Source organism: Rattus norvegicus, chromosome 11 (assembly GCF_036323735.1).
Source record: "Rattus norvegicus strain BN/NHsdMcwi chromosome 11, GRCr8, whole genome shotgun sequence".
Classification (NCBI taxonomy): domain Eukaryota; kingdom Metazoa; phylum Chordata; class Mammalia; order Rodentia; family Muridae; genus Rattus; species Rattus norvegicus.
The window spans coordinates 57,518,761-57,539,620 of record NC_086029.1 but is presented as its reverse complement, the minus strand read 5'-3'; the positions used below and the strand labels follow the sequence as shown (position 1 = coordinate 57,539,620).

At 41.6% G+C, this 20,860-nt stretch overlaps 1 protein-coding gene and 1 long non-coding RNA gene across 52 annotated transcripts in view; one reads left to right on the top strand and one right to left on the bottom strand.

Moving 5' to 3' along the window:
- Abi3bp (ABI family member 3 binding protein) overlaps positions 1-20,860 on the top strand; it is a 216,708-nt gene that overhangs the window by 58,369 nt on the left and 137,479 nt on the right. The gene's annotated exons all lie outside the window — the stretch shown is intronic.
- On the bottom strand, positions 10,594-15,681 carry LOC134481065 (uncharacterized). 2 transcript variants are annotated; one of them, XR_010056275.1, is made up of 2 exons: positions 13,817-15,681; positions 10,594-10,870 (listed from the first exon to the last, which is right to left on the bottom strand). It is a non-coding gene; the product is annotated as an uncharacterized LOC134481065 (long non-coding RNA). The 2 variants fall into 2 exon arrangements; XR_010056274.1 differs by having other exon boundaries at positions 14,310-15,681.

The following is a 20,860-nucleotide window of genomic DNA, read 5'->3' as shown; positions in this document are numbered from 1 at the left end:
TGTCGGTCTGCACTTCTTTGCTTCATCCATCTTATCTAATTGGGTGGCTGTATATGTATGGGCCACATGTGGGGCAGGCTCTGAATGGGTGTTCCTTCAGTCTCTGTTTTAATCTTTGCCTCTCTCTTCCCTACCAAGAGTATTCTTGTTCCCCTTTTAAAGAAGGCGTGAAACATTCACATTTTGATCATCCGTCTTGAGTTTCATTTGTTCTAGGCATCTAGGGTAATTCAAGCATTTGGGCTAATAGCCACTTATAAATGAATGCATACCATGTATGTCTTTCTGTGATTGGGTTATCTCACTCAGAATGATACTTTGCAGTTCCAACCATTTGCCTACGAATTTCATAAAGCCGTTGTTTTTGATAGCTGAGTAATATTCCATTGTGTAGATGTACCACATTTTCTGTATCCATTCCTCTGTTGAAGGGCATCTGGGTTCTTTCCAGCTTCTGGCTATTATAAATAAGGCTGCGATGAACATAGTGGAGCACGTGTCTTTTTTATATGTTGGGGCATCTTTTGGGTATATGCCCAAAAGAGGTATAGCTGGATCCTCAGGCAGTTCAATGTCCAATTTTCTGAGGAACCTCCAGACTGATTTCCAGAATGGTTTTACCAGTCTGCAATCCCACCAACAATGGAGGAGTGTTCCTCTTTCTCCGCATCCTCACCAGCATCTGCTGTCACCTGAGTTTTTGATCTTAGCCATTCTCACTGGTGTGAGGTGAAATCTCAGGGTTGTTTTGATTTGCATTTCCCTTATGACTAAAGATGTTGAACATTTCTTTAGGTGTTTCTCAGCCATTCGGCATTCCTCAGCTGTGAATTGTTTGTTTAGCTCTGAACCCCATTTTTTAATAGGGTTATTTGTCTCCCTGCGGTCTAACTTCTTGAGTTCTTTGTACATTTTGGATATAAGGCCTCTATCTGTTGTAGGATTGGTAAAGATCTTTTCCCAATCTGTTGGTTGCCGTTTTGTCCTAACCACAGTGTCCTTTGCCTTACAGAGACTTTGCAGTTTTATGAGATCCCATTTGCCGATTCTTGATCTTAGAGCATAAGCCATTGGTGTTTTGTTCAGGAAATTTTTTCCAGTGCCCATGTGTTCCAGATGCTTCCCTAGTTTTTCTTCTATTAGTTTGAGTGTGTCTGGTTTGATGTGGAGGTCCTTGATCCACTTGGACTTAAGCTTTGTACAGGGTGATAAGCATGGATCGATCTGCATTCTTCTACATATTGACCTCCAGTTGAACCCGCACCATTTGCTGAAAATGCTATCTTTTTTCCATTGGATGGTTTTAGCTCCTTGGTCAAAAATCAAGTGACCATAGGTGTGTGGGTTCATTTCTGGGTCTTCAATTCTATTCCATTGGTCTATCTGTCTGTCTCTGTACCAATACCATGCAGTTTTTATCACTATTGCTCTGTAATACTGCTTGAGTTCAGGGATAGTGATTCCCCCTGAAGTCCTTTTATTGTTCAGGATAGTTTTAGCTATCCTGGGTTTTTTGTTATTCCAGATGAATTTGCAAATTGTTCTGTCTAACTCTTTGAAGATTTGGATTGGTATTTTGATGGGGATTGCATTGAATCTGTAGATCGCTTTTGGTAAAATGGCCATTTTTACTATATTGATCCTGCCAATCCATGAGCATGGGAGATCTTTCCATCTTCTGAGGTCTTCTTCAATTTCTTTCTTCAGTGTCTTGAAGTTCTTATTGTATAGATCTTTTTCTTGCTTGGTTAAAGTCACACCGAGGTACTTTATATTATTTGGGTCTATTATGAAGGGTGTCGTTTCCCTAATTTCTTTTTCGGCTTGTTTCTCTTTTGAGTAGAGGAAGGCTACTGATTTATTTGAGTTAATTTTATACCCAGCCGCTTTGCTGAAGTTGTTTATCAGCTTTAGTAGTTCTCTGGTGGAACTTTTGGGATCACTTAAATATACTATCATATCATCTGCAAATAGTGATATTTTGACTTCTTCTTTTCCGATCTGTATCCCCTTGACCTCCTTTTGTTGTCTGATTGCTCTGGCTAGAACTTCAAGAACTATATTGAATAAGTAGGGAGAGAGTGGGCAGCCTTGTCTAGTCCCTGATTTTAGTGGGATTGCTTCAAGTTTCTCTCCATTTAGTTTAATGTTAGCAACTGATTTGCTGTATATGGCTTTTACTATGTTTAGGTATGGGCCTTGAATTCCTATTCTTTCCAGGACTTTTATCATGAAGGGGTGTTGAATTTTGTCAAATGCTTTCTCAGCATCTAATGAAATGATCATGTGGTTCTGTTCTTTCAGTTTTTTTATATAATGGATCACGTTAATGGTTTTCCATATGTTAAACCATCCCTGCATGCCTGGGATGAAGCCTACTTGATCATGGTGGATGATTGTTTTGATGTGCTCTTGGATTCGGTTTGCCAGAATTTTATTGAGTATTTTTGCGTCGATATTCATAAGGGAAATTGGTCTGAAGTTCTCTTTCTTTGTTGGGTCTTTGTGTGGTTTAGGTATAAGAGTAATTTTGGCTTCGTAGAAGGAATTCGGTAGTGCTCCATCTGTTTCAATTTTGTGGAATAGTTTGGATAATATTGGTATGAGGTCTCCTATGAAGGTCTGATAGAATTCTGCACTAAACCCGTCTGGACCTGGGCTCTTTTTGGTTGGGAGACCTTTAATGACTGCTTCTATTTCCTTAGGAGTTATGGGGTTGTTTAACTGCTTTATCTGTTCCTGCTTTAACTTCGGTACCTGGTATCTGTCTAGGAAATTGTCCATTTCCTGCAGATTTTCAAGTTTTGTTGAATATAGGCTTTTATAGTAAGATCTGATGATTTTTTGAATTTCCTCTGAATCTGTAGTTATGTCTCCCTTTTCATTTCTGATTTTGTTAATTTGGACACACTCTCTGTGTCCTCTCATTAGTCTGGCTAAGGGTTTATGTATCTTGTTGATTTTCTCAAAGAACCAACTTTTGTTTCTGTTGATTCTTTCTATGGTCCTTTTTGTTTCTACATGGTTGATTTCAGCTCTGAGTTTGATTATTTCCTGCCTTCTACTCCTCCTGGGTGTATTTGCTTCTTTTTGTTCTAGAGCTTTTAGGTGTGCTGTCAAGCTGCTGACATATGCTCTTTCCTGTTTCTTTCTGCAGGCACTCAGCGCTATGAATTTTCCTCTTAGCACAGCTTTCATTGTGTCCCATAAGTTTGGGTATGTTGTACCTTCATTTTCATTAAATTCTAAAAAGTCTTTAATTTCTTTCTTTATTTCTTCCTTGACCAGGTTATCATTGAGTAGAGCATTGTTCAATTTCCACGTATATGTGGGCATTCTTCCCTTATTGTTATTGAAGACCAGTTTTAGGCCGTGGTGGTCCGATAGCACGCATGGGATTATTTCTATCTTTCTGTACCTGTTGAGGCCCGTTTTTTGACCAATTATATGGTCAATTTTGGAGAAAGTACTATGAGGAGCTGAGAAGAAGGTATATCCTTTTGCTTTAGGATAGAATGTTCTATAAATATCAGTTAAGTCCATTTGGCTCATGACTTCTCTTAGTCTGTCTATGTCTCTGTTTAATTTCTGTTTCCATGATCTGTCCATTGATGAGAGTGGGGTGTTGAAATCTCCTACTATTATTGTGGGAGGTGCAATGTGTGTTTTGAGCTTTAGTAAGGTTTCTTTTACGTATGTAGGTGCCCTTGTATTTGGGGCATAGATATTTAGGATTGAGAGTTCATCTTGGTGGATTTTTCCTTTGATGAATATGAAGTGTCCTTCCTTATCTTTTTTGATGACTTTTAGTTGAAAATTGATTTTATCTGATATTAGAATGGCTACTCCAGCTTGCTTCGTCTGACCATTTGCTTGGAAAGTTGTTTTCCAGCCTTTCACTCTGAGGTAGTGTTTGTCTTTGTCTCTGAGGTGTGTTTCCTGTAGGCAGCAGAATGCAGGGTCCTCGTTGCGTATCCAGTTTGTTAATCTATGTCTCTTTATTGGGGAGTTGAGGCCATTGATGTTGAGAGATATTAAGGAATAGTGATTATTGCTTCCTGTTGTATTCATATTTGGATGTGAGGTTATGTTTGTGTGCTTTTCTTCTCTTTGTTTTGTTGCCAAGACAATTAGTTTCTTGCTTCTTCTAGGGTATAGCTTGCCTCCTTATGTTGGGCTTTACCATTTATTATCCTTTGTAGTGCTGGATTTGTAGAAAGATATTGTGTAAATTTGTTTTTGTCATGGAATATGTTAGTTTCTCCATCTATGTTAATTGAGAGTTTTGCAGGATACAGTAACCTGGGCTGGCATTTGTGTTCTCTTAGGGTCTGTATGACATCTGTCCAGGATCTTCTGGCCTTCATAGTTTCTGGCGAAAAGTCTGGTGTGATTCTGATAGGTCTGCCTTTATATGTTACTTGACCTTTTTCCCTTACTGCTTTTAATATTCTTTCTTTATTTTGTGCGTTTGGTGTTTTGACTATTATGTGACAGGATGTGTTTCTTTTCTGGTCCAATCTATTTGGAGTTCTGTAGGTTTCTTGTATGCCTATGGGTATCTCTTTTTTTAGGTTAGGGAAGTTTTCTTCTATGATTTTGTTGAAGATATTTACTGGTCCTTTGAGCTGGGAGTCTTCACTCTCTTCTATATCTATTATCCTTAGGTTTGATCTTCTCATTGAGTCCTGGATTTCCTGTATGTTTTGGACCAGTAGCTTTTTCCGCTTTACATTATCTTTGACAGTTGAGTCAATGATTTCTATGGAATCTTCTGCTCCTGAGATTCTCTCTTCCATCTCTTGTATTCTGTTGGTAAAGCTTGTATCTATAGCTTCTTGTCTCTTCTTTTGATTTTCTATATCCAGGGTTGTTTCCATGTGTTCTTTCTTGATTGCCTCTATTTCCATTTTTAATTCCTTCAACTGTTTGATTGTGTTTTCCTGGAATTCTTTCAGGGATTTTTGTGACTCCTCTCTATGGGCTTCTACTTATTTAATTATGTTTTCCTGGAATTCTTTCAGGCTTTTTTGTGTTTCCTCTCTGTAGGCTTCTACTTGTTCTCTAAGGGAGTTCTTCACGTCTTTCTTGAAGGCCTCCGGCATCATGATCAAATATGATTTTGAAACTAGATCTTGCTTTTCTGGCGTGTTTGGATATTCCATGTTTGTTTTGATGGGAGAATTGGGCTCCGATGATGCCATGTAGTCTTGGTTTCTGTTGCTTGGGTTCCTGCGCTTGCCTCTCGCCATCAGATTATCTCTAGTGTTACTTTGTTCTGCTATTTCTGACAGTGGCTAGACTCCCCTATAAGCCTGTGTGTCAGGAGTGCTGTAGACCTGTTTTCCTGTTTTCTTTCAGCCTGTTATGGTGACAGAGTGTTCTGCTTTCGGGCGTGTAGTTTTCCTCTCTACCGGTCTTCAGCTGTTCCTGTGGGCCTGTGTCTTGAGTTCACCAGACAGGTCACTTGCAGCAGAAAAGTTGGTCTTACCTGTGGTCCCGAGGCTCAAGTTTGCTCGTGGGGTGCTGCCCAAGAGCTCTCAGCGGCAGCAGCAACGAGGAAGATCTGTGCCGCCGTTTTCGGGAGCTTCAGTGCACCAGGGTTCCAGATGGTGTTTGGTGTTTTCCTCTGGCGTCTGAGATGTGTATGCAGAGTGCAGTCTCTTCTGGTTTCCCAGGCGTGTCTGCCTCTCTGAGGGTTTAGCTCTCCCTCCCACGGGATTTGGGTGCAGAGAACTGTTTATCTGGTCTGTTTCCTTCAGGTTCCGGCGGTGTCTCAGGCAGGGGTCCTGCCGCTCCTGGGCCCTCCCCCACGGGAGCCCAGAGGCCTTATACAGTTTCCTCTTGGGCCAGGGATGTGGGCAGTGTTGGTGGTCTCTTCCGCTCTGCAGCCTCAGGAGTGCCCACCTGACCAGGCGGTCGGGTCTCTCTCCCCCTTTTCTTTTCTAACAGTCTAGTAAAAGCATAAAATAGTTCTACATTTTTTCTTTTTTATATTTACTGCTTTTAAGTTTTATTTAATAAAATTACATCATTTCCCCTTTTGTCCTCTGCCAGCCCCTCCTCCTTTCCCTTGAACCCTTCCTGTACCTTCCCACTTTCAAGTTGATAGCCTCTTTTGCTTGGATTATATTCATTGTGTGTGTGTGTGTGTGTGTGTGTGTGTATACACAAATATATATAAATAAAACCTGCTGCATCTGTTTTTGTTGTTTGTGTGTATATAATTTTAAGGCTGACCACTCTGCATTGGAAAACCAACAAGGGGGCTCATTTTATTTTTATTATTTCCTTGAATGCTTTTATATGTTTTGATCCTGTTTACAACCCCTCCTTGAACCATTCCCAAATCCAACTCCCTCCAGTATCATCCAACTTTATGTCCTTAAAAAAATAATCTTTCAAGTACAATTCTTGCTGCCCAAATATTCTTGGTTGTGTGGTCTTCCACTGGAGTCTGGTCAACTTACTAGGGACTTCATTCTTAGAGAAAGTCATCTTTCCCTCTCCCAGCGGCTAACAATTGCCAATGTCCCCACAGCTGGGTGTGGGGACGTGTGCCCATCTCCCCTGTTCACGCTGAGCTCCCCTTTAGCTTGAGCTTGCACAGGTTTTGTGTGTGCTGTTGTAACTGCTGTGAGTCCCTAACAGCTCCTTCCTGTGTCCAAAAGACAGTGTCTTTCACGTACGCATCTCCTTCTGTGGCTTTTACTCTTTCTAGCCCCTCTTTATATTTCCTTTTTAAATTATTATCTTTAATCTTTTTTTACAGTCCAGTCACTATCCCTCCTGTTCTGCCCTCTGACAGTTCCTCATCCCATTCTTCCTTTCCCATCTACAACAGGATATCCACACACCCCCATACCCTCCCACACACCCCGCCAGACCTCCCCATTCCCTGAGGCCTCAAGTCTCTCCAGGGTTAGGTGCATCTTCTCTCACTGAGGCCAGAGCAGGCAGTCCTCTGCTGTGGATGTGTCAGGGGCCTCATATCAGCTGGTGTCTGCTGCCTGGTTGGTGGCTCAGTGTCTGAGAGATCTCTGGGGTCCAGGTTAGTTGAGACTGCTGGTCTTCCTATGGGGTTGCCCTCCTCCTCAGCTTCTTCCAGTCATTCCCTAATTCAGCCGCAGAGGTCCCCGACTTCTGTCCATTGGTTAGGTGCTAGCATCTGCATCTGACTCTTTCAGCTGCCTATTGGGCCTCTCAGAGGGCAGCCATGCCAGGCTCCCATCTGTAAGCACACCACATCATCAGTAACAGTGTCAGGGCCCTATGCCTCCCCCTGAGCTGGATCCCAATTTGGGCCTGTCACTGGACCTCCTTTCCCTCAGTCTCTTCTCCATTTTTGTCCCTTTAGCTCTTTCAGACAGGAACAATTCTGGGTCAGAATTTTTGACTGTGGGATGGCAATCTCACTTGATGTCCTGTCTTTCTACTGGAGGTGGACTCTACAAGTTCCCTCTCCCCACTTTTAGGCATTTTATCTAAGGTCCCTACCTTTGTCATCTAAGGTCCCTCTCTTTGTATGTTTCTTTTTTTAAAGGTTTATTGTTATTTTTAATTGCACACACACACACACACACACACACACACACACACACACACACGAGAGTGTGTATGTGTCTGTGCATGTGTTCCTGTGTGCTTGAGAGTGTGTGTGTATGTGTGTGTGCTTGTGCATGTGTGTATGTGTGTGTGTGTGTGTGTTTGTGTAAGTGTGCCTGTGTGTATCTGTGTACATATGATTGTGCATGTTTTGCAGAGGCCAGAAAAGAATTTCAGTTCTCCTGGAGCAGGAGTTACAGGCAGTTGTAAGCCACCTAACCTGCTGGAAACTGATGTGTGCTCCTTCAGTCCTCTACAAGAGCAGCTCCTGCTCTTAACTGCTGAACCATCCTTCCAGCCCTGTTTTGTCCCATTTCTCTATACTAAGAAATCTGTGTGCTTTCGTTTTGATTACTTCAGAATAGACTCGTGTTCTCAATCAAGTGAACTTTTTCAGTTCATGAGACTGACTGCTCAGGGTCTTGCCTGACTGTTCGCCCTCATTACTCCTAGTTCATTGCCAGCACACATTAGCTTTCTGTTGCTGTAATAAGTTAACACACACTTGGAAGCTTAAAACATTATAAATAGGTCAGAAGGACAGCTGGGTGTTAGTGGGTTAAAATCAATCCAGGTGTTGGCTGGATTATATTCTTGTCTGGTGACTGAACATAGTATGATTTCTTGCCCTTTTCCAGCTTCAGGAATGGTGTGCATACCTTTTCTACCTTAAGGCTGACAACCGTAGACCAAGCAGTGCTATCCCAGCAAGTCACCCTGGCCTCTTGTACTTAAAAAAGACTGTGGTTGTACTGAGCCCATCTAGACAAGTCTGGATGCTGCCTTTGTTTTAGGACAGCTGATTTACAACCTTAATTCTCCCTGCAAAGTAAATTTCCTTTGTTGTGTAACCTCACATATCACAGGGGACAGAACAGCAATCCTTGGGACCTGCTATCCTATCTGTCACAGCTGCAGTCTTGACATTCCTGTCTCCTTTGTCTTTCTGCTGCCACTTTACTATAAGGCCATTGTCTCTTCTGTTCATTACTAGCAGGTCAGTTTTTCACAGATATGCTGCGGGCAGGCGATGATTTCAGGACTGTAAACTGATGAGCCAAAATCCCTTGAGAGTGAAGGAACAAGGAGATTTTACTTCTTTGTGCAAAGAAAATATCTTTTATAGCACCAACTCACTCCTTCGTAACAGAATAATAGTGTTTCTTTTTCCAGTGCACTGGACTTTAGCCAAATAAATTACTTTTATTTTCAAAACAAGGACTATTCTGCCACATTGCCTGACAAATTTCCACAGTTGAATGATGAGTTTACTATAATATCTCATTTGTGAGATGAGAAGTTGTTGTTTTTCAAAAATAGTCAGGGTAGTATTTAATGATGTGGGAATTGATACTCCTTCGAATCACTGACAAACATATCTATATTTGTTTTCATATCTTTATACTAAGTATTAACTGGCTTTTTCCAAGTCACTTACTACTCCTACATACAAAGTAAAGTTAATCATTCTTTTTGCTATTTTAAATTCATATTCAGATAAAGTTTGGTGAAACCTGACTTACGTAGAGCTGTGTGGTAGCTACCATTCACTGTGGCCACCAGGAAGCTGAGGCATACGGATTGCCATGAGTTCCAGTCCAGCCTGGTCTATATGCTTAGACTGAGTCTCAAAATGGGGGTGGATTGATCTTAGTATATTGATTGAAGCAATAGAAAGATTTACGTAATGCCCACTAGAGTCTAGAAATGGTTTAAAAAACAAAACAAAACAAAACAGAATTCTTAGTGAGTAGATCATCTAGGTTCCTATTCCTCCATTTTTTTTTGACTCATACCCCACATCAGCCTGGCTCTGAAATCACAGAGACTCACCTGTGCCCAAGTGAGCAATGCGATCAAAGGCTGCACCATGTGCACGCCTTGCTGCTCCATTTTTATGTTCAGCTGTGGATCATTTTTGCAAATGTGCTTGAGAGAGAGGGGTGGGGAGAATGAGAGGGAAAGAGAGCCCATGAGGGGGAGAGAGAGAGGAGAGAGAGAGGAGAGAGGAGAGAGAGGAGGGAGAGGAGAGAGAGGAGGGAGAGGAGAGAGAGGAGGGAGAGGAGAGAGAGGAGGGAGAGGAGAGAGAGGAGGGAGAGGAGAGAGAGGAGGGAGAGGAGAGAAAGGAGGGAGAGGAGAGAGAGGGACAATCCATCAATTGGGTAGCATAAGGCAAACAGCTTTACTTTGTTGGCTCAAATAACAAATGGAAAAGAGTCTCATCCACTCAAAAACCACTGCAAATGCTGACTGAAGAACTTGTCTTCCAGCCAGGTGTTAGGAATTCAGTGGCTTTTGTAAAGAAATGAGTTTTAGTTCTTACAATTGCAACCATTTTTCAAGGAGCACATTTTGTGCAGCTGCGAACCTCTTGAGACACTTCCAGGCACCATCTTGTGGATTGGTTCCGGGACTAGTGCTGAGTCCCATCAGACGTTGTCCCCCGGAAGAGCCCTGGGCCAGAATGATGACTCCTATGTGCTACGAAAGTTTACCCTTTACTTGAGAGGCAGCAGATAGAAAAAGGACTTCTGAGCCAAACAGACTTGGATTCAAGTTGGATATCCCTGCTTACTGTGGAGTGGTTTGGAGTAAGGTGTTTAACGTCTCTGATCTTCCAGAAGTGTTGTGAAGCCTGGATAAACAATGCACAGCAGATTATCTATCCTAGCACGATGTGTGTGTGTGTGTGTGTGTGTGTGTGTGTGTTTTATACATTTTTATCAGTTTCTCATAGAAGTTGAATGGCCTTGGGCATGCACTTCATGTTTCTGAGCTTCGTTGCAGTCAAGGGTTGGGCTATTATATTTCCATGGCAGTGTTGGTTTATGGGAGATTTTAGCGTCTAGTGTGAAATGCTTGGTCAAAGTGTGGTTGTGTGATTTAGTGTGGTTTTTTTTATTTGGCTCTGAGAGAGAAGTGAGGCCAGGAAATCATAGAAGTTATTTTAGCGGAGGTATGTAACAGAAAACAGCCGAATTCATCTCACCCTTTTGTCCCAAGCATGTTTTCGTGACAGTGACAACTCTCAAAACAAGATTAGAAAACAAAAGTCAAAGCAAAATCGAAGGCTGTGATGGCCGCCACCTTATGGTCACACATGGTGCTCCTATGGTCAGGGTCTAACCAAGTGGAGACATATATTGATGCTCTCTCTTTACCCTTGGTGACTGGAGCCCTGGTGCTGCTTAGAAGCCATAGCTGTGGTTCCAAAGGAAAAGATCGGTGATTCTTCACTTTTTAGATTTCATGTCTTCCAGTATCCCTAGCAAATTAATTATTAGTAAGAATATGTAATAAGAAATTTGACTTACTTTACTAAACACAAATGAAAGTGAGAAGCAAACAGTTTCATTAACCAACTGATAACTTAGCAAGTTTAGGTAAAATGTAATCATTTCTTATTTTGATGAGTTTCACTTTTGTTTCACAGAGGGAAGTCAAGTTTAAAAACATTCTGGATATAGTTTACTTAAAGAAATGGAATGTGCATAAACACAAATTAGGTGCTGTAAAATTTGACACAGCGTATACTCTGATACATTAATAATGGCTCTTCAAAGCTTGACTTTAAAAGCACTTATTACAGTTAATTTTCATGGATGTGGGGTGGAGGGCTAGCACTCAAGATACGAGATCGGAGAACCATTTTTCTCTTTCCAAAATGTGCGTCCTGGGGATTGGGGACCCATAAGTCTCAACGGCAAGCCCTCTCCTGGCTATGCCATCTTGCTGAGTCTTCCTTTGAGTTTTATATCTGACTAGACAATAAGAAAAAAGTATGTATTTCTTCTGTTGTTGCAATTTAGACTCATGGCTTCCCTTTTTTAATCTCTACATAATTATGCATTCACTCCTAATTTTGTGCAAAAGCGCCATAAAGTTTGAAATGACAGAGGTTGTTACCATTTATTCTCCTGAAGGCAAATGTCACAAGGAAAGTGGTTGTGGATTTATTGGTGAAATAGAAGTAGAGGTTGGGTTGGAAGAAAGCTGGCTGGTGGGAAGGAGGCAGGAAGTAAAACAGAAGGGTGCAGTGCAGACCAGGTGAAGCTCCCACTTCCCTGATAGAACCTTTAGATAATTAGCAAGAGGTAAACAGCTGTCAGCAATGAAGATGGGTGACTACCAAACTCCCGAGAAACAGCTGTTGGGCTCGTAGCAGTGTTTTGAACCCTCTTACCCAGCAGCTCTCAACATGTGGGTTGTGACCCCTTTCATAGTTGAAGGACCCTTTTCACAGATATTTTACAAATCAACTAGATATTGACATCATGATTCATAGCAATAACAAAATTACAGTTTTGAAGTAGCAGTATGAAAATAATGTCATGGTTGGGGTTCACCACAATATGAGGAACTGCATTCAAGGGTCGCAGCATTAGGGGGCTTGAGAACCACTGCTCTTCTCTATAAGGAAATCAAAGCTTAAGTTTGTGACTCAATGCTATGTCAACGCAGGTCTGGAATGTGACTCCAGCAGTCTGGCTGAGAACTGAGTCCCTGTGTTTTATGACTAGTTACCACTTTAGAGTAAATCTTTTGGTCTATAATTGGAACTCCTAGTGGTTTGCTCCTGTAACCCCCATAAAAATCTCCCTTCCGGGCTGGGGATTTAGCTCAGTGGTAGAGCGCTTACCTAGGAAGCGCAAGGCCCTGGGTTCGGTCCCCAGCTCCAAAAAAAAAAAAAAAAAAAAAAAAAAAAATCTCCCTTCCTTTTTTTTTTTTAAAAAGAAAAAAAAGAAACCAAGCATCAGAGCTACCTAATTCTTAAAGATGTAAGTGAGCTTCGATGTGTCATATCTGTGCCCCCAGGACTTGCGCTTTGCCACACCACTGCCTTTGTTATGGTTGACCACATGATCTGTGCTGGTGCCTCATCTCCACGGGAGGCCAGGGCAGAAACCATCATGGCCCTCTCTGTATCGTATCAGACAGACTGTGTTTTCTTTTAGCACACTTCATGTGAACTGCTGTTATTAATGGCCACATTTTACTATTGGTTCACCTGGCCTTGAACACTGGGGAACAAGGAGACCTTCTCTTTCCGCTTCCTGGGTAGCTGGCACCATTAACTAGGGCACCAAAAAGCTTGGGTATCTGGCTTTAGCATCATTGTTAAGTAAGTGTGTGTGTGTGTGTGTGTGTGTGTGTGTGTGTGTGTGTGTGTGTGTGTGTATGTGTGTGACCTGTCTTCCTTCATACTCCACCATGAGTTGATGGTCCTGAGGACCTTATGTTTCTTTCTTCTTTCATGGTGTTTTGAACTTAGAGACACAATAAATTAATGAATGGGAAATGGTTATAGACTCACAAAGTCTGAAAGAGCTTCGAGTACCACTTAAGATAGATTTTTTTCTTCTTTATCTAAAGCCTCTTTCTGAGTTACTTTTCTAGAAATAGATTTACTATAAGGTAAGTGTTTGGCTTTAAATTTTCCAGATAAATCCATTTTTTTCACTAAAATATTAGAAATCCTAGAATCATTTGATTTTCTTCCAAAACAGAGAATTTAGCAGAATTGAAGTAAATTTTGTAAAAGGATGTGTAAAGCTATTGGCAGAGCAGGTATCAACTTCTGAATAAATGGGTAAGTTCTTAATAAATGCATACTATCTTTTAATTAGCTCACTATGAGTTTATTACCAGCAAGGCCTGTTTTAAAAGGAGACAATTATTTCCCCATGCGGTGCTAAAAGATAAATCTTTTTAATACTTTATTTTTTTTTCTATTGGATGTAACTGGCCTTTACTCATCTGCCTGATCTCAGAAAGAAATACATCATCTCTAAGCCGATCTTTTCTTGGAAATTCGCTAAGAGCAAATCTGCATTATCTCACTGTAAAGTGCAGAATTTTGTTTTTCAGCCGTATTGTATAAGGTGCTGAAATCAAAAGCTAACTTTTAAAAATTCATTATGGGTCATTTGTTTAAACTGTCCTCTTTCGTCATGGGCTAAACAGATGTTTTGCTCTGAATCGTTGCAAGAGTCGAGCTATTAAGAAGGTGGTTTTAAATGGAATGCTAGCTGATGACAAAGGTTAAACTGGAGGTGGGGGAGGGGGCCGAGGGTTATCCAGGGAATGGAAATACAAGAAAAGAATCAGATACCAGACTTTCCTTTGATTTAGGGATATTTGAAAATGAAGGACAATAATCTTATCGGCTTTCATAATTATCATGTTATTTCCCTCGGAATGGGTCACTTACCCAGCGAACTCAGTGTTCTTTGGTTCATGTGAGTCAGACCATGTGCTGTGCTGTGAAAACCTAAATTTGGCTTCATCGTTTCGTTTTGGTGATAATCGGGGTTTTTGTGCGTGTATTCATTCGTGTCTTATTTTGCCAGCCTAATGAGGCCTCCCAGAGGCAGAGCTGGACCTCCTCATCCCCATTGCTTGATAACTAGATTCGATGAATTTGAGCTCTCCTCAGCTCTCCAAACAAGGCTCGTTGTCAACAAAACAAAGCATCCCTCCTGGCATGTAGCAGCAGTCTCTGGAGAAACAGTTGTTTGAGCTTAGGGGTTGACTCTACCCTTGGCAAATGCCCGATTTGCCTGGCATATTGAGATTCACACCTATTGTCTGGTGTGATTATTAGACGTGTCTCATTTTCTTAGGATCTCCCACTTCAGTCGGAATGCCTACTTATATTTGGAAGGGAAACCTAGTGTTCTTAGCATGATCCTCGGATCTTTTACCGTCTGATCAGTAGGTGACAGTCAAAACTTCAGTCTGCTACTGATGGTGCTCTGTGAGAAGGGAAATCAAGTTGAGGACGTTGACTCTGAGTTCTCTACCTGTTGGGGTTTAAATCTCGGCTTGCTTCCAGACGGAACACACCAAACGAACATGGTTCCATGTGGAGAGGTTTAATGAGAGAAAGAGAAGAAGAGTAGAAAAGGGGAGAAGTAAAGGCCGGCCATGAGCACATGGAGGGAAGGGGGTATGGGGAGAGAAGGGACAAAGAAGAAGAGCAGGGAAGAGAGCAAAGAGCAAGAGAGGGAGGAGGGGCCAAGCAGCCCCTTATGTAGTGTCAGGCACGGCTGGCTGTTGCTAGGTAACTGTGGGGCGGAGCATACTCTTGCCAGGAAGCTGTGGGGGTGGAGCTTAGACAGACTACCAACAGTGTCCACTCACCAAAAAGAGTGCACAGTAGCTAATCAGCCTATGCTGGGATGGGAGTTTTCATCAGCCAATGATTTTTTAGTTCCCTCAAAGTCCTAGGCCGAGGAATTGGTCTGTTGAATCTCAGAGTCGCCCTGTAGAACAGGCGCTGTTAACAGCATCCTCTTTGTTACAAGGAAGCCAGTGGATCCCTGGAGGTTTGGGAATATACTAGCAGCAGGCCGACCCCAGGTCTGACTTGGTCTTAGCCACCACAGCACCATGCTTTTCAGTCCAGTGGGATATGCATTTCTGATTCCTTTTAGCTCTATGGAAAAATTCCTCTTAGGGAACTATTATTGGACCTGTATCTCTACCTGATAATGCCCACTAGAATATTTAAAAAGAGAGGTTTGCTGTTTGAAGTCTTTGACTTTGGACACTACACTTGGAAAAAATTCTTCAAATGAAGTCTTGATCTTTCACTAGATTTTTCAAAAAGATAATGTTAAAAAGTTTCAGAGTTCATGGGTAAATGTGTGTGCACCAGAATAGACCCTACTTCAAAAGCTAGCCCCAGACAAACATTAAACCATTAATAGACAACAAACACTCCATACTAAGATTCTCTGTGAGGTGCACATATAATATAGGCAAAGAGAATGCTATAGTCAAGAAAGCCAGCACTTCAGTATCTCACAGGTTCCCTAAGTCAGGAAGAATGTGCACTGGCCATTAGGACAAGGGTCAGGGAATTATGTTACTGAGTATTTGTGATATCAGGAAGAGAAACTGAGTAGGGAAGTGGAGGGGGATTAGTTTGCGACAGTAGCTGGATGAGCGAACCAGGCTCTGTGGCAGATCACAGGGAACAAGATTAACCGGGAACAGAGATACACCCAGGGACATGCAGGGACAGGCAGTGAGGGTCAGATCAGTGCTGGCTTCTCGAGCAGGTGACAAGTGCCCTGGGGGGACCTCATGTTCAGAGTTAAATGAGTCACTCTTCTCAATTCATAGTTTTCTTTCCATTTTATCTAGTAAGTGACATCCTATGGGCCTGGGCTGGGGTGTAGAAGCATGAACTTCTGTGCCTTGGCCTTCCACACTCCTCACCTTCTCAGTTCAGTTCTCAATTGTTTTGTCTCCAAGACTCACGTGCCTCCATTTACTGTGTCCAGCGTGGTTTGGTCCTGGAAACCTGACTTAGGCAACAAGGAAATGAAGAAACCGTAGGCAGATAAACAGACACGCAGATAGACATATATACAGACCACAGACAGACAGACACACACACACACACACTCTGACAGACACACTGACAAGTTAGAGTCAGGTGGGCTGGGGGCAGCACCTGCTACACAGCTGGGAACTTCAGTGCCTTTATTATCCTCAAGGTAGGAGGTCTCTCTAGGGGAGCAGTCTCAGGTGGTAGTCATTCTTGCCCAGGAAGTTTCAACTGCTGGTTTCTACTGCCAACATTCATAAACCTAACCAGAGGAAGGAATTGCTAGCTCCCTGAGCCTGACCTGAGGAGGGTTTTACCAGTTCCTTAGGGGTCTGGGACACTGGAGTCCTTGACATGGCTGTGCCCTGTCAGTGTTACACAGTTACTCCCCACACATTCACGCAGAGCCTCCACCTCTCTACATAAACTGATTGGCCGGTTATGTCTCAGAATTAACAACTTAAGCCTGCTTCCATCTCCAGCAGACCCTTGGGTGTGAACTCAGAAGAGCTAGAGTATGTACACACACACACACACACACACACACACACACACACACTATGGTACCATGTGACCAGACATAGTGGCAGTTGTGCTTGCACTAGCTGGAGGTACCACTGAACATCCATTAGGGTATTTGGATGAAGCAGATCCTAATCCATACATGAATGTGCCACTGTAGAGACACTAATGGGACATGTTTTTATCTTAGTCTATTTTCTGTTGCTATCACAGACTACGCAAGACTATGAATTTATTAAAACAAGATTTATCTGGGCTCATGATTCTGGAGGCTATAAAGTCCAGGACTAGGAAGATGAATCTAGAAACATCCTTGTGTTGCACCACAACATGACAAATGGTGTCATGTGGTTGGCACTTATGTGCAGATTGCAAGCTGGCACATGCGCACGGGAGGGCATAGAGTGTGTACGTGAGAGAGTAAGGGACCGTGCTGGGCTTGATTTATAATGACTTGCTAGGGTTCCCAATTGGCTCTTCCTCTCAATATCTTGTGTACAAATTGAGCCTCATAGTGAAGCAGAGCGAAGCTCAAAGTTGTTGGAAGTCAGAGGTGAGGTTGGGTGTGGTTAAGGAGAATGGAGCCTATCTCCAGAGTATCACTTGGTGCCAAATAAACACCAAGACAGATCAAGGCAGAAATGGGGAAAGGAAGGAGAAAGTATTATTTTTATGTTCTTAATTCATTCTCTCTGCTTTTCAAGAAGTTTTACTATTTGTTGTTTTTTTGTTTGTTTTTTTATGTTGGATTCAGAATTAACATAGGTAGTCCTGGGTGAGATAAGTCTTTAATAGAATTGCCTTCCCAAATCTCATCAAATTCAAAGCAGGACCCCAAGAGAAACTCCAGAAATGTCTCCTTCAATTGGATGGGGTTTTGAAATGGTGCAGTTTTAGAGACACCATGACAGTGTTTTCTTCCAGACATGTTAGACTGTGAGGAATGAGTACAGCAGAGGTCTGGGGACATTTGGTTCAGAGAGAAAAGCCCTCTGTTTTGGATCTGCATGCCATCAGAACTGTTTCTTTCCCTGTGTTGAGACCCCACCCATTTCACTGCATGGAGAGCAGAGGCTGCTTCTCACTGGTGTAGTCAACCCTGAAGACTTGTCTGATGGCATACACTGACAGAGCTTTTAGCTCCCTTAGATGAGGTCTGTGACCACCTTCAGTGTCTGATATCCAAGTCCTTCTTGCATTGCTGGTGGTACTACGGTAGGGCTGGCTACACTTCTGTAGATCTTTTATACTTTGTTGTGATTCCAGTCCTGGAGGCTAAAGAAACCAGGATTTTCTTTGAACTGAGGGGCATTGCAGTGTGTTCTGTCAGACTGGGCACAAATTCATCATTTAAGTGATTTTGTAATATTTGATGGAAATACTTACCAAACAGTCCAGGGTTTGCTTTCAAATTGTCTCCAATTATTTCTTTAGGCAGAAAAGGAGAAGGTTTATTTATTCACAGTAAAACACATGCCTGCTATAAACAATTTTGTTAAGCAAAAGAGTCAGTACTGTAAATAAATTTATTAATTCCCTGCTGAAAAAGTTTGAGGTTTCCTAAAAACTGGCTTGCGTTTATGGACTTTGCTGGTCTCCAGTTCCTGAAGGTTTTCTCCATTCTTCCTGCAAAGTTCCATTTACTCCTTCTTTCAGAATGTGTTAATTGGATAATTGCTGCTTTTAGGCTTAAAGATACATAAGTAAACAAAGCCTGAACTCAAAATGTGGACAGGTCTAAACTGAGCTGAATTCACCAAGTCTTTCTATAGAGACTTGGAAATGTTCTAAAAAGTGGGCTCATTTAGTTCCTGATTATAGTTCGTTCTCTCTCTCTCTCTCTCTCTCTCTCTCTCTATATATATATATATATATATATATATATATATATGGTTTTTCTGCACCACTAACAAAAAGCTAGTAGTCTAAATGGCTCATTCAATTTACTAAATTACATTCATGACTTAGCACTAGGCCAACTTCACGATGCTTACTAATAACACTTTAGTTCAGCATTCTCCCTGGATTCTTGACTACTATGGGACTTTGCCACTGGTAGTCAATGTGCTCGTGGATAACTGAATGTTGGCTCAAGTGAGCAGCCAAGTGACCTCAAGTGTCTAGAAAAAATGTCCCATCAATGTTTTCCCCAAAGAGAATCTCTACTCTTTCCTAAAATGGGCTTTTCATTTTGCCAATTGTGTTTTTAGGACCTATGGATATGGTCTTACAAACCAACCTTATGTTTGTTCACTGTAATAAACTATGCCTAATTGGACTGTACCACCAGCTTCTATTTGACAAATATTTTGAAGACTTTTTTACAGTGGTATCTATGAATGAGTCTGGTGTATAATTTGGGGGAGGGGGTGGATTTGTATTTTAGAATCTGTGGTGCCTGTTTTTATTCATCATTTTCCTCCCATATAATCTGTCTTCCAATCCTGTAGAAAGCATATACTCAAGAAAATTGATAATATTGCTAACATAATTAGTACAATACAAATTAGTAACTAGCATGTCACCTGTATAATGAGAAATAAATTTAACCACCGTGACAAGTTCTGTGAAACTGGCCACTGGTGTGATTGTCTCCGTTTAGCAATGGGAGAAAATAAAAAGGGCCCAGGGAAGTCTCTCCTTGTCCCACTAATAGCCAAGCATCATTGAACCCCAGCCTCAGAGAGAAATGGAGTTCAACATAAAACCAAATCATTAGAGGAGAGAAAGAGAGGGTGAGGAAGGTGCAGGTACAGGGGCAGGAAGAAACAAGAGACATAGAAATGAATGAATGAATGAATGAATGAGTGTCTAAGTTCTTTACGTGGGTTATTTGTAGGGTTACCCTGGTTTATTTAGTGTTTGTGTAGACATCTACATGGTAGAAGCTTTGCACGACAGAAATGCATGCCATTGTGAAGTTCTGAGCAGTGTCCCTTGCAAGACCGGAGTCTTCTAATAGAAGCAGATCTAAAATTAGTTAGAATTTAAATGGGAAATTATAGTAGGATTATATCTTTGAGTTAAAAAATATATGTGTGTAAATGACTTTAATTTTAAATTTAATTAAAAAGTAAGCTCTCATATTCCCTACCCTAGGGTACTTAAAATACTAAGCAGATTAAATTTAACTGGGCCGTATCATTGTGTAGGAGTAGCCACCAGAATTATAAGTGTAAAGTAACTGCATCCTGTGTAGATTTTCTTGCACCAAGATTCTAATTGCATATGTCCCTGGATAATGAAATAATTACTTTTGGCAGAATGTCTGCTAAGACCAATGTGTAAATATAAATATTCTCAGTCTGCTACCAATCCAAAAGAAATTCATAGTGCAGAATGGGATAGAAATACTGACTTTAGCTGCCCTATCTTCCCATGTCTGTATCCCCAAGAGAGCATGAACATTGCTGAAATACTGGAGGTTGGGAGTATTTAAGGAGGAGGAAGGGTGAATACATACGCCCAGGGTGCCACTTCTGTTCCAGGTTTTGACACACTTCCGCAGACTATGCACAACATGTGTGGAACATGACACACAGGTTTTAAATTGTTCCCATTACCATGTTGGATCCTGGGTACTGTCTTGCCCTGTATTGGCCTCTGTATTGCCCTTGTATTCCTTTTCAAAAAGCTGCTAGACCATAATTAAATTAGTGTGTCTAAAGGAAGTAATTAAAAGTTAGCTCTGAGGAACTCTACCACAATGAGCAATTTAGTAAAGCTCACGACTGACCCTCATTTTCTAGAAGTACATTTTTGAGACTTATTAAAAGGGCCATTTTGAAGTCTAGATTAGGATGTTTCTGTAACTGTAGGGCCACCTACAAAACTAACATTAAGGGTCTTGTTTCAAAAACTAGGGTTGATTATCATTAAAGAGTAAACCTCTTCCTCCTGTAGTCTCTACCATGATTGGTCATGTGTTATTTACTAATTAATGTAATTTTAAAGGATGGAAACTGTATGCTATAGGGCCTGGACCTTGGCCATGGTAGTGCACAATGCCCATTTTGAGTTCCAATTCAACGTCTTTAACTCTCAACAGTAGTGCTGGAAGTGCAGAAGCGTTTGGTAGTTCCTGCACGCAGAGGGATTCCTAAGCAGAACTATGGAAAGTCTGCATAGAGTATCCCAACTTTTATCTCACTTTTGACCCAGGCATGCAATTGGTGGGTATTCTTTTTAACTTAGGAAAGAGGGAGAACTGAAAGGGAATTGTCCCATCTTCCCCGTTTCTTCCAGATTGGCTAACACAGCAAAATAGGAACAAAGGGATTTCTTGGGGCTTAAACATAACCACCTTACTTCTTACCAAAGCACGTTCGGGACAATGTGGTGTACAGGGGCTATCAGTGACTCCTCCACTCCCTCTCTCTTAGTCAGTGATAGTGT